The 13,967-nt window shown below is 44.7% G+C and overlaps 1 protein-coding gene across 20 annotated transcripts in view; it reads right to left on the reverse strand.

Moving 5' to 3' along the window:
• ZBTB38 (zinc finger and BTB domain containing 38) overlaps window positions 1-13,967 on the reverse strand; it is a 131,202-nt gene that overhangs the window by 54,553 nt on the left and 62,682 nt on the right. For 3 of the 20 annotated variants that reach the window (XR_011567792.1, XR_011567790.1, XR_011567793.1), the window contains one exon: window positions 12,092-13,352. The exons of 14 other annotated variants lie outside the window; for them this stretch is intronic. The gene's annotated coding sequence lies outside the window, so the exon portion shown is untranslated. 3 more of the 20 variants (XM_070793958.1, XM_070793961.1, XM_070793947.1) reach the window with 2 other exon arrangements.

Here is a 13,967-nt window from a genome sequence, read left to right on the forward strand (position 1 = left end):
GAGACCTCAGCTAGCAGGTGTTCCCTTCAGTTCAGTTCAGTCACTCAGTTGTGTCTGACTCTTTGCGACCCCATGGTCTGCAGCATGCCAGGCTTCCCTGTCCATCACCAACTCCAAGAGCTTACTCAAACTCATGTCCATTGAGTTGGTGATGCCATCCAACCATCTCATTCTCTGTCATCCCCTTCTCCTCCTGCCTTTGACCTTTCCCAACACCAGGGTCTTTTCCAATGAGTCAGTTCTTCACACCAGGTGGCCAAAATACTGATTTCCTTTAGGATTGACTGGTTTGATCTCCTTGCAGTCCAAGAGTCTTCTCCAACACCACGGTTCATAAGCATCAATTCTTTGGCGCTCGTCCTTCTCTATGGTCCAACCCTCAGATCCATACATGACTAATGGAAAAACCATAGCTTTGACTAGATTTGACTAGCTTTTAACTAGGTGGTCACTTAATGGTATTATATACTACTGCTTCTACTGCTACAACTTCATTACATTCACTAAAACCAAGTAGAGTTTTTTAAAAATATTTATTTATTTGGCTGCACCAGGACTATGCACTAAGGATCTTCATTCTTTATTGTGGCACACAGGATCATTTTAGTTGTGGCATGCGAACTCTCAGTTGCGGAATGTGGGATCTAGTTTCCTTACTAGGGATCAAACTTGGGCCCCCTGCTTTGGGAGTGTGGAGTTTGAGCCACTGGACCACCAGGGAAGTCCCTTAAGTAGACTTTTGTTTTCTAAAAAGTGCCTGATGTACTATAAGGCAGTATGGATACCATGATTCAGAGAAGCAGAAAAATGATTTCGCCCCTTGGCCTTATTTAATCCTTTATTTCTTTTCAGAAAGCTCCTGGAGCCCACAGTCCAATGGAGGACACAGACATGCAGACAAACAGCTCCTCCGTGATGACGGAAGTGCTCTAATGAGCACGCCCAGGGCTTTGAAGGAGGCAGCCTTACACTGAGTTTGGGGAAGAATAGTCAGGGAAAATGAGGTGGAACCGAGTCTTGAGAGACAGGGAGAATTTCTCTGGGATCTAAGAAGGAAAAAGGCATTCTATTCTAATAAGAGGTCAGGCAAAGGCAAAGGAGCAGGAAACAGAATGACACATTTGGAGACTGGCAAAGAGGTGGGGCTTCCCACATGGCTCAGTGTTAATGAATCTCCAATGCAGGAGACGCAAGAGACACGGGTTGGATCCCTGGACTGGAAAGATCCCCTGGAGAAGGGCATGGCAACCCACTCCAGTATTCTTGCCTGGGAAATCCCACGGCCAGAGGAACCTGGTGGGCTACAGTCTGTGGGGTTGCAGAGAGTCAGACATGACTTAGTGACTAAACACACACAGAGGTGGGATGTCTGCTGCACAGGCGCTGGGCAGGGCCAGATGGGAGATGGAGATGGAGAGACTGGCAGGGACCTTGATCCTCTAGCCTAGTAGAGAAACCTTACCTGCATACTTGAATCACCTATGAGAACTCGAGAACATGAACACTCAGGCTCCATCTCGAGATTCTAATTTGTTTGGTCTTGAGTAAAAAGAAAAAACTCTCCAGGTGATTCTAATGTGCACGCAGGACAATGGTGAGTACTTTAAAAGATCTGAAGCAGAATCATTTAGACAAATATGCAGACAGGTCATTCTGGGAGCAGTTTGATGAGAAGGATGTCTGGAGGGGGCTGGAAAGAAGGCAAGGAGACAGCTGGGGATGACAAAGAGAGAAATAAGTAAAAGCTATTTGAATGGAAGAATCAACTAGTTATAAACTCGAGGAGAGAGAAAGGGGGAACAAGACCAGAGGGCTGGTCTGGCAGAAGAAGAATTAAGTCAGTGTGGCCTCTGAGGAGCCTGGTGGGAGACACAGCTGGCACTCTCAAGCAGGACGCCTCCACAGTGGACTTTGATCCACGATGGACTTTGATGCTATGAGGAAGCTGGGCTGAGGATGCAGCCATGCATCGCACTGACACACAAGCTGGCTGCACACAAGAGCATGGGTGCTGCCCAAGGAAAGCGGATGAAAAAGAAATAGGGCAGAAGAAGGAACTTGACCAATACTGAGAGGTGATTGGATGTATCAGAATCACCTGGAGGTTCTTACTAAAAATTTAGTTTCTTGGTGCTACCCTAGACTGAATCAGAACAGCCAGGGGGTAAGACCCCAGAAACTGATTTTTCCCAAGTTCCCAGGCACTTCTGAATCAAGGTTAGGCTGGACACTGTATCAGTTTGCTAACATTGCCATAACAAACTACCACAAACTTGGTGACGTAAAACAACAGAGATTTATTCTCTCACAGCTAATGGAGGCCAGAGGTCCAAAACCAAGACGCAGGCAGGGCCGTGCCCTCTCTGAAGCCCCCAGGGGGAGAATCCTTCCTGCCTCTTCCAGCTTGTGATGGTTCTACGGGCCCTTGGCCTGTGGCTGCGTAACCCCAGTCTCTGCCTTCATGCTCACGTGGCCCTCCCCTCTTTCTGCATCTCTCTTCTGTGTGTCTCTTATAAGGACACCTGCCATTGGATTCAGGGTCCACCTGGTAATCCAGGATGAATTCATCTCAAGATCCTTAAACATTTACATCTGTGAAGACCCCCTCTTTCCCCAAAATGTCACATTCACAGCTTTGGGGATGTAGAAACATCCTTGGCGGGCTACCAGACACCATGACAATAACTCGACTGGGTGGATGGGGGAGGGGACTGGAGTCCAGAACTCCAAGCTAAGTTCTCCAACAGTGGCAGGAAGAGGTGGGAAAAAGAAAACACTCTCTCTCTCAACCGAGAGAGAGTCATCTGCTAAGTACACAGCTCCACTTCTAAGTCTCGTGCAGCCCTAGGGATCCCAGGCCACTAAGTATCCAGGACTCCATCTGAAAGTACTTTAGAAAACAGAAAAAAGCACCACAATTACCGATTGATAAAATACTAGACCACGTTACCCTCAAAATAGAGGTGAGAGCTTTGAAGGGCTGAAAAGGCTTTTATTAATTTGCTTTCTAAACTAAGTGAATTTGATTTGAAGCTAGGATTTCATCTCTAAGATGCTGTGGCCATTTTCTCCTCACCACCTTAGTAACTTCCAGTCCAAACAATAAGTCACCATGGGGGCATGGCATCAGTTATTTCCATTTTCTGAAATATTTCCTAGGAGGGATTTCCCTGGCAGTCAGGGGGTACGGGTTTGATCCTTGGTTGGGGAGCTAAGATCCCATATGGCCCAAAACCCAAAAAAACATTAAAAAAAAATCCACAGAAGCAATAATGTAACAAATTTAATAAAGACTTTAAAAAACAGTGCACATCAAAAAAAAATTTTTTTTAAAGTGTTTCCAAGGAGCGGGCGATATTCTTCAGTCAACAACTCTGAAGAAGGTTCAGTTATACCCCACTTCTCATCACCTACCAGTGCCCCAAAATCTTCACGGACTGACCTCATTTTTATATCTACACATGCTCTACCTTCAAAGTTCTATATTATTACTATTTGGTGGGCTCCCTGATGCACAAAAGTGGTCTATCCTCTAACAAGGAATTCCCCTGCTTGGCAAAAGGGTTTGCATGGCCAAAGGGTCAATGGCAAGTGGTGGGGGTGTGTGAGTAAGGAGTCCGGTACTTGGCTGAAGTTAAAGTTGCAGCCAGGGGACAAAGCCTTCGGGATCAGATTCCCAGCGTGGTCAAAACCACCCCATCATACAAGCCTACAGTGTAATGTGAAAGGCACACCTCTCCATAGCCTCCACCCAGAGACTGTCCCAAAGAGACTGTGTGGAGGTACACAACCAAAAAGAAACCAAGTTTCCGTATCTGCTGGGGAAACGACAATAGTTATCATGGTGATGATGATGGTGCCAATGACGATAAAAGCTAATATTTACTGAGCACTTTCTACGTGCCAGGCCCTGTGCTGAGTGTTTGCAGACATTATGACTCACTTAGCACCAAGAGAGCTGATGAAAAGGAGAGTGATTAAAAGATGTTTAGAAAAAAGGGAAGGCATTATAAATTCCAGGATGTTCGGAAGGTCAATAGAGTGTCAACAGAGAAAGGGAGGACAATTCTCACATTGTCCCAGCCTAGGATGAGTTAGGAAGTAGCTAACTGCCTAATATTTCAGAAAGCATTCTTGGGCCAAGGAGGTCAATATCACAGACCAAGTTTATCAAGATATGCCTGCTGTCCCGTTTTCACCCCATTGCCCAAGACCATCCAGATCAGCCTTGGCATTTAGCTGCCTTGGGAGTGACGTGGCCAGATAAGATGGGGCTTCCTTTGGTGGGTTCTTCCTGTTGCATCCTGAAATGGGCACTCTGAGCACAGAGCAGCTTAATCAAGGCTGCTTTGTCTGATGCCCCTCCAGATATCCTTGGACACAAAAGCTGTGTTCTCCTGACGAATCACTGCCCATATGAGATGGACACACTTCACAGCCAAAGTAGCTCCTTTCTTTGCTGTGACATGGAGAAGGCTCGATGGCCACGAATTTTTCTTGGGCTGGGCCTTGGAGAGCTCCAAGCCCAACGCTCTGCAGGAAAAGGCTGGGCAGGTTGCCACTGAGGAAATCCAGCCTGGTGGATTGAGTCAGATGGCGAAGCTCTACAGCTGCCGAGCAGAGCAGCAGTCCAGAGGCTGAGTAGGCCTGCGGACCTGGCTCATTCAGCCCTACGGTATTTTAGAAGTTTTCATGTCCTCCAGTTTGCCATGATCTAACCTTTCTATCTTCTTAAATCCAGCCTACATTGAACATTCATATCACCTTCCTGTCCCTGTATATATCAGCATTTTAGACCCTAATCTACAATGACATAGAGATAGATCACTTAGGCCTTAAAGTACCGGTGATTCCTACAGTGATTCACAGGCCTCCTAAAATTTAAATGGTGAGATACCAGTATTCAAGCTTTCAAAATTACAGAAGTACTCCATTTTAATGAAGAAGAGGGGGTCAGAAGCCCTAACATGGAATATCTTTGGGTCACATAATATTCCTTCACATTCCCTCCAGTCTGTTCACTCCCATGTGGAAAATTTCCTACTGTATGAGTCCTGGGAGACAAAAAGGGTAGATATCAAATTCTCCACTTTGATTCAAACTGTTTTATTTTTAAATTTTTATTTGTTCATTTTTGGTTGTACTGCAAAGCTTGCAGGCTCTTAGTTCCCTGACCAGGGATTGAACCTTGGTTCCAGCAGTGAAAGCACGGAATAATAACCACTGGACCACCAGGGCATTCCCTAAAGTCATTTTAATGATACGGTCTGCTCAAACTCTGAGAAAGGGATGATAACTCCTCATCAGACCTCCACACAATCAGACTCACACTCTCAGAGGCATCCATTTTTAGAGAGGGTTCCAGGGGCTTCCCTGGAGGTCCAGTGGCTAAGACACCGCTTCCACTGCACGGGGTGCAGGTTTGATCCTCTGTTGGGAAACGAAGATCCTGCATCCCATGCAGCATGGCCAAAAAAATTTTTTTAACTAAAAAAATAAATCTAGGAAAAGAGGTTTCCATATTCATCATTAGCAGGTGATGTAACAAGGGAAGCAGTAACTACAGAGGATGCACAGCTCCTTACCGGATGAGGGCATTTTGAATTGATATCATACTCCTTCACTGCATTACCCAGACAATAACAATTCTAGAAACTAGATCACAGAAGCACAGCCTGGATGTCAAGCAAAAGGGTCAACACAATAAAGCCTAAACCAGCAAGATCACAAGTGTCCTTGGGGAATCTCAGAGAAGTTCTCAGTGGAACAACAGAGATCTCTTCAAGGAAGCAACCGTACCTGGTCTAGAGACTTTGGGGGTGCTGGCGCAGAGCGAATCCCTTGGTCTGGAGACCAAGCTAAGCATTTGTCATACTGTGGGCGGGGGGCAGGGGCAGGTGGGAACCTCCTGGAGAACAGCTCCTGATGCTCTTGCCCCACTCTGCCATACTTCCTCTCCACCGTCAACAGACAAACCTGTGTTCCCAGCAGATCCTCTCCTGGATCCATCCAAAATGCCAATGTACGGAGATGATTTTTACGGCCCTGGGCTGTCAGCTATTTATTTGAGTCCACGTAGATACTTTCCTTGCACACACATTCCTTCTCTTTTGTTTTCCACAATCTCTCCCCCCAGTTGTTTTCCATCATTTCTCTCCACCTCCCGTTTTCCCAGTTTGAAGCCACCACTGGCAATACCGCGATCTCTGGAAAGAGGCCAGGCATGACACACACTTTGTGGAACTGTCACCTCGCCCTGCGGTTCAGGAGGTGCGGGAGACTGGAGGGACCGTCCAACAAGCCCATCAGCTGGGCTGACACATGACCAGAGGCCCAGAAGCTTTTCTGTACTGCAGAAATGTTACCAAAACTCTGGCCAGACACACACATGGATGCACAATGGTTCAGACAAAAGAAACTGACTGGGAAAAACTGTGGGGCGGGGGGAGGGCAGAGTAGTAAAGGAACTAAATTCCTGTTTGCTTCTGCCAAGTTTACCCACAAAATAAATCTGATCAAAACTGAAGGAAGGTTTCTGGCAGTAGGTATCCAAACAGTTCCCCCTGCTCACCTGTTTTAGAATGAAATGATCAGGGGGCGAAGGGAACAGGGAACAATTACGTCAATAAATATGTTGCCTGAATTAAAAAAAAAAAAAAAAGTAAAATTCCCCAGACAAACCTTAACTCAGTGTAGATATTAGCCCACAATAGACTGTTTAGAAAAATTATGCTTTAAATACACTGATTAAGAAAAAAAAAATCTAAAAATAGGCTGTTCTGTAGAACAGCTCGAGTCTCTGCCTGTGCTTTCATTTTAGAAAACAAATGCTCATGGACTCCTCGGGGGAGGGGTTTAGCACAGGGATTCAAACTCACAGAAAATGGCCACCGGGTTTCAGAAACCTGAATGCAACAACCAGGGGCACTCAGGGGACCTTCTGGAAACACAGGGCACTTACCTTTCACAACAGTCAGTGCTAGAGACAGATATAACCTGGTTTGTTTTGCCCCGCCAGCGACATAAATCATGGCCTCCAAAGTGTTTGTTTGCTGAACGCCACAATGACTAATCACCCGACTTTTATTTTTCTCCCTGAGCCAGAGAACCTCATGTGGGGGGCGGGGAACAGGTCATTTTTAGTGTAAGGGAGCTGCTAGGACTGGAGGTAAGATTCCCGTTTAAGCTTCATACATGAAAAAGAGAAGTTAAGGACCTCGAAAAGTATTTCCTAAAATAGGGACGCGCAGTCTTCTTATCAGACATGCCAATCATTCAATAGAAAAGAAAGTCTTAAAATAGATCATTCAAACATGGTACAAAGCTCTTGAGTGATTTCCTGAAACTTGTCAAAAAACAAAAATGAATATTCAGACTTAAATAAACAACCAAACAAGGTCAGAACTCACTTCACAGTGTATATTCATTTACAGGGAAAAAACAAAATGTTCTCCCAGGTAATTTACAATGCTTCTGTGCAAAAAAGTCAACTTGCAGGGCAGAGTGGCTAAAGCAAACTCCAGAATTGCTAGACCTTGACAGGAAAAAATCTTAAAGGTCAGGCTTTTTTTTTTTCAAACCCGATTTAGCACAGCACCCGGGGTGGGCCAGTTCTCTAATGTCTGAGTAAAACCCCATTTGGGGCTTCATTTCACTGCCACGTCATCGCTTTTTCCGTCTATCCCTGTGCCTTCGGCTTCCTCAAAGTGGTCCTCCCACCCCTTCCCGTTTTAAAGCAAAGATGGAACATGCATTAGTCTGAGGGAAAGGGTGGAACAGGCAACAGAAGGAAATTTGCAGCAGGGACCCGAGATGCAGTGAGACTGGCCATGGCCTCCCCTGCAAGTATCAAGGACCACCCGAGACCTTGGCACACCTGCTCTCCGAGTTTGGGTCAAGGACTATAGGACCAGAATAGACAGTCTACACAGGGACAGACCAGAATGCTGAGTAGATTCTGAGACCAAAAAACTCTTCCCTTTGGTCTAGAAGTGAATTGGCGTTCCATTAGAGCTAATCAGAAATGGCCATGCCTGCGTGAAAATGCTTATGTGTTTGGGGAGATGGATTCTGAATGCCGCTGTCTTCTGCCTGGCAAGATAATAAATTCAGCTCTGTTTTTACTGAATCGCTGGTCTTATTATTATCTAGTGATAATCAACTCTGCAAATAATCACAAGTGTTCTAACACACAAACAAAAAAAATAACAAACAGAACGGGACCTAGAAACAATATCCCATGCACAAAGCAGGAAGTGGCAGCTTGTATCTATCTCACCTGGCACAAAGCCAGCCTTCAGGGGGTGGCCGAAAGACCCCCAGGATGCTCTTTTAGCACTTGAACAGCCACTGGATTCCTCAGGACCACAGGGCAACGAGGACCACGTGCACAGGTGTGACCAGCAACATGGGCTGTGCGAGCTGGGTCTTCCTCTTTATACTCGAGAAAGTGCTTCATTCCTCTCAAAACTAAATTATTGGAGACCTTAGAAATTTTCACTTAAATAAGAGAGGAAAAAATGCTTTAAAAAATAGGAGACAGCCTTCTGCCTCTCTTAGCTTAAAAGGAAAATTTTCTTGACTCTCTTAATTGACAAGAATCCAAGAGCTTCGATGGAACAGGAAGTTTGCATTGTGGTGTCTTTCTGGTGACGTTTGTGAGAAGCCTAGCAGGCATGGCGGGCTGCTCTCGTCAACAGAACAGTTGGAGAGAGCCAGTGCTTCCTTGGGCTTGGCTTGCTGACTGCCCATTCCTGCTCTCCTGATAATCCACCTTACGACAGGACCTACCCGTTTCTGTAGCAAACTGAAACAGGCAAGGGACACTAGCTTCTGTTCCCCGTCTGCCACAAGTGGTGTGACCCTGAGCAAATCCTATGACTTCCCTGCACTTCCGTTCCCTTATCTGGAATGTGAAGAGGCTGGGCTAGTTTATTTCCTCAGGTTCTTTCCAGCCATAAAGTTTCAAACCATGATTCCTTACCTCCCATTTTGTCACCTGTTGACTGATTCCCCAGCCAGTAGAAAAAAATCCTCATTTCCTCCAAAGCAGAACATCTCTCCCACCCTTAAACCCATGCACTTTCCTCAAAAGGGTATGGGGTAAAGGCCGGACTCAAGGTCTGGCCAGTACAAGTACACCTTGGAGAACAGTGGGAGGGAGCTTCGCAACTGGGATCTCTGGCCAACCTCAGACGTGGAGTTACCATCTGCTTGTTTTAGCACACCTGCTTTTCTGCTGGGGAGGAAGTAGAATTACTGCTGGAAGGAGCCTTTTCTATCACTGAACCAAACTTTCTCAGGTTACAGGTGAGGAAATCAAGCCAGCACAGTTCTGTGCCTTTCCGTCCCAAGGCTGCACACTGGGTCACGGGAGCCAGTCCCAGGTCTCCAGTCCGATCTTTTACAGGATGCTCTTTGACCTCCCCTCAACCCCCCACTGCAGGGCTCTGGGCTCTTTCCCCTGTAGAATTCCTTAGGGCCCCAGGGCAATCCCCTAAGGAACTGTTTTAAACTTTCAAAGTGACAGAGCAACTCTGGGAACATAAAGCCCCACACAGGGACAGTGACAGCTATAAAGTGAAAGTGAAAGTAAAGTCGCTCAGTCGTGTCTGACTCTTTGAGACCCCATGGACTGTAGCTCGCCAGGCTCCTCCGTCCATGGGATCTTCCAGGCAAGATTACCGGAGTGGGTTGCCATTTCCTTTTCCAGATGATTTTCCTGACCCAGGGATAGAACCTAGGTCTCCTGCATTACAGGCAGATGCTTTACAGTCTGAACCAGGGAAGTCTAATGACAGCTACAGCAAGAGGTCAAACAAATCTTTGACCTTATCAGTGCAGCAATCCACTGGTATCTTCGGTCTAAAAGACAAGCCTGCAGCAGCACTTGGATGGTAGATAAGAACAGGTGAGAAAGATAGGGAGGCCCTGAGGGTAGGGTCCTGATCTGATGATACCTAGCACCAAGCTCATATTTGTTGAATGAATTCAAGTTTGCACATTACCACTGTCCATTCGCTTCTTGTCAAAAATTCTGAGATTACTGGAATACCAGGGGCAAGGGTCTCTAAACCACAATCAGGAACGATGAGCTATTTCATGCTCTCAGTATGTGACTGGGGAAACTACGTGGGGTGTGGAGACAGAAGGCTGGACTTTGGAGCCAGATAAGAGCCCAAAGTGTGAAAAACTCACGTTTACAACATCAGACTGAACCTCTCAGACTCAATTTCTGCCACACCAGTTATCTGGAGATTAGAGTAAGACGGCCGAGATAATGCATGTAAGGGGCAGGATGGACTCCATGAAATTCAGTTCAGTCTTCTCCCCTCAGGGCCTATGGGTTTCGACATAGAAGCCCTGATTCTAAGCAAGGCTCCAGGACACTGGCATCCTGTTCCCAAAAAAGTGAACTGTCAGTGGAATGCCAACAACAGTTATAAAATGAATCAGTAGAGTTTTAATAAACATATCCCCATTGAGTCACCTGATTTTTAAATTACATACAAGGAATGTAAAGTGCAATTTAATAAACACGAGTCAAATATGTTTTATATTCTCCATAAATAGCTTAACACCAAACATGTATGTATGTCTCAATCCTTTCCTGTGAATAAATAAAGAGAGCTGGGATGAGGAGGAGAAAAAAAGGATAAATTATTCTCTCACCTATAAAATGAGGTTGGAAACAATGTGAACTAGCCTAAAAAGTATATGATTACAAGATGTGAAGAAAAAAGAAATATGACACGGATGTTTGTCAACCAGAAGACAGATAGACAGATGCATCAAACTATTTTAATGGTGTGCTTGTGCACTGTTACTGCCATTAAATATGTTATTGATAACAACACTTAAAGTTGCACTGGTTTTTCAAACTCTGAGCATAGGAACAGGGTGTTACCACTTATTCCACAGGAAAAGAAGTTGATATGAGGGCTGTGTCACCCAGTACTGCTGTGGCTACACGGCAGATGGCAACAGTGGGGTGTGATAAGACTACCATTCCTTCACTATCTGGGATCAACGTGTCTTTATCTTATTACAAAATAATTCGTAAACATGAATAACACAAAACTTTTGAGTACAGGCACGTCTTTATGGATTTTAAATGAACCTATCAAGTCTCAGGTTTATCTCCTTTCTCTGCTTCCTAAAATCTGGCATTTGCTAATCTTCATCACTGCAGTACTTGCTTAAAATGAACATTCTCAGGAGTCTGCCCGAAATTTACTGAATTTGAGTCTCTGTGCCAAGGACCTGAGAACCTACATTTTAGTCAATCTCTCAGGTGTAATCTTTTATAAAAAGATTTTTTTTTGATGTGGACCATTTTTAAAGTCTTTATTGTATGTATTACAATATTTCTTCTGTTTCGTGTTCTGGTTTTTTGGCCGTGAGGTGTGTGGGAACTTATCTCTCCTACCACAGATCGAACCCACACCACCTGCATTGGAAGGTGAAGCCTTAACCACTGGACCACCAGGGAGCTCCTTCCCAGGTAGATTCTTATCCATACTAAACTGCAGGTCATTTGAACTCTCACAGGATAGACTAGCTATCATGGAAGGTATGCGTGTGCCATGACTAGATGAACATGCTAAAATAAGTCATAAAAATAAGCCTTTAGGTATAGACAGATATTAGACAAAAATACATATACCTAAAAAATTGTAAGGGGAATGGAATTAGCACTTATTAATTGCCTACTATGGCATGGATCCTGACCAAGTTATATATTACTCAATCTCCAAAACAATCCTATTTGAGTTATGGATGGAAAAAGTTAGGCTTAGAGAGTAACTTTTCTGAAGTCACAACCCTGGAAAATGGCCCAGCTAGGTTGTGAAATAGATTTATCTGACCCCAGCCTTCTCATTCCATTGTACTAAGCTCATATGCCCATGAAATACATACACACACGTGCGCGTGCACACACACACACACACACTCTCTCTTTCCCCTGTCATACAACAGTCACGTGGCAAAAGGCAAAATACAAACCTGATTACTGTTAGAAACCTTTACATCAACAGCAATGTAGTTTTTAAGAACTTTCTATCAACGGATATTCTTTGGTCGTCTGTTGACAACAGAATAAAGAGGACAACAACCGTCAAAACCACATTTAACATCTTGAAATTTTAGTAATCGGAAGTGTGTTTTGGGGCTTGCTAGGATAAAATTTTTGCAGTGATTCTTGATTTGTGCAAACTAACACATTTTTTTTTGGAAATGAAACCACTTGAGATCCATTCTGCAAGTCATAGCATGTTACCAAGGAAAACAACAAGTAAGGGATCTAGCACTTGTCAATCCGACGGCCGTCTTGGGCCTCATATCCCCTGTCTCGTTCATCTGGGCTTCCCTGGTGGCCAAGTGGTAAAGAATCTGGCTGCAGTGCAGGAGACCCGGGTTCACTCCCTGAGTGGGGCAGATCCCCTGGAGGAGGGCATGGCAACTGACTCTAGTCCTCTTGCCTGGGAATCGTGACCGAAGCGACTAAGCAGAAGCCTAACACTTCACGCTCTCTCCTCTGGGAAACCCTCTAGTGCTGGCTTCCAGAGCCCTGTTCTCCCATTCTTCTTTGCTCTCTTGTCAGACTTTTTGCTAGGTCCTCCATAACGTCCTTCTTTTCTCAGAAGGCTCCATCCTCAAGCTTTGCCTCTCTACGGTTTTTCACTGGAAAATTTGTTCTCTCATCTCTTAACTTTTTTTATATCAGTGATTCTAAACTAGCCCTGGCCTCCCTCTGGGGTGCAAAACCACTGATCATCTAGGGGACATCATACTTCATACTTCAACACTTCAAACTCAGCCCCTCGAAAATGTAGTCGCTCACCCTTCTCCAAGTTGTCTTCATGGGTACCACTGCTCTGGAAATCTCAGTGTCAGCTTTAGCTGTTTTTTCTCTACTCAGATGTCAGATTGGGTCAGTTTTTCCCTTTGCGTCTGTTCCTTTCCCATTTCACTGCTATCATCCATTTCCGGCGTTCCCCAAGTTCCCTCCACCCTGCCTTTTCCTTGGTGGATTCTGGCGCCCTTCTAACTGGTCGCCCTGTCTCTGGTTTCTGCCCTGCCTTTTCTTCTGATTTCAAAGTAGGTACTCGATAAATATTTGCTGTGACATTTATAGAACTCCTAGAAGTTTGCAAAGCACACTCACACTCAACATCTCATTTGTTCCATTTGAAGCTTAAGTTTATTACAAGTAGCATTCCAGGCTTACAATCTGATTTCTGTTACTTGAGGCAATCACTGGAGCTACTTCTAACTTTGAACCTTGTAAATTAAAGCATCTCTTAAATTGCTTTACTTTTGAAGATTCAGTGTCTTGTGTGGCCTACAAGCTAAAAGAGAAGAGCATTTCAAGTCAGAGAGAGAGCCCCCTTGCCAAAATGCTTTTTTCTCTGCTGATAAAGGTGATGGTAACAGCAAAATCAAAATTTAAAAGAAACTCCTTTCTGAAGATTTTTAAAAAAAGTTTTTCCTATTTATCCCGTTGGTATCTTATTTACAAGTCAATCTCCAACATCCTTGGAAGCTGATATCCTGGCATGGTAACAGAAAAATTCTAACAGTTGAGCAATAATTCCTCACTAAGAGAAGGAACATGACCATTATCATGACTGTAAAAACAGAGTAATATGTTTGGTCTTAAATACCCAAATAAGTGCCTTAAATACCCAAATAAGAGCTCAATAAACATTTGTTGAATGAATAAATGGATTCAGAGCCAACCTTACTATTGTTTATAAATTGAAAGCATCAGTTTCCACAGAGGGATGGAAAAGTATGTTCAATTTGAAAAAACAAAAAAACTTGCATCGAGGGGCCAGAACTGTGATACATCAACTACCCTGGTCTCTTCTGGGTCCACTCCAACTGCTGCAGAAGTAGGCGGAGGAGACGGGGGCTACTGGCAGGCACTGTCCTCTTGACTCGGCCTCTCCGGAGTTAAGGTT

This window comes from Bos indicus, chromosome 1 (genome assembly GCF_029378745.1).
Source record: "Bos indicus isolate NIAB-ARS_2022 breed Sahiwal x Tharparkar chromosome 1, NIAB-ARS_B.indTharparkar_mat_pri_1.0, whole genome shotgun sequence".
In the NCBI taxonomy this organism is placed as follows: domain Eukaryota; kingdom Metazoa; phylum Chordata; class Mammalia; order Artiodactyla; family Bovidae; genus Bos; species Bos indicus.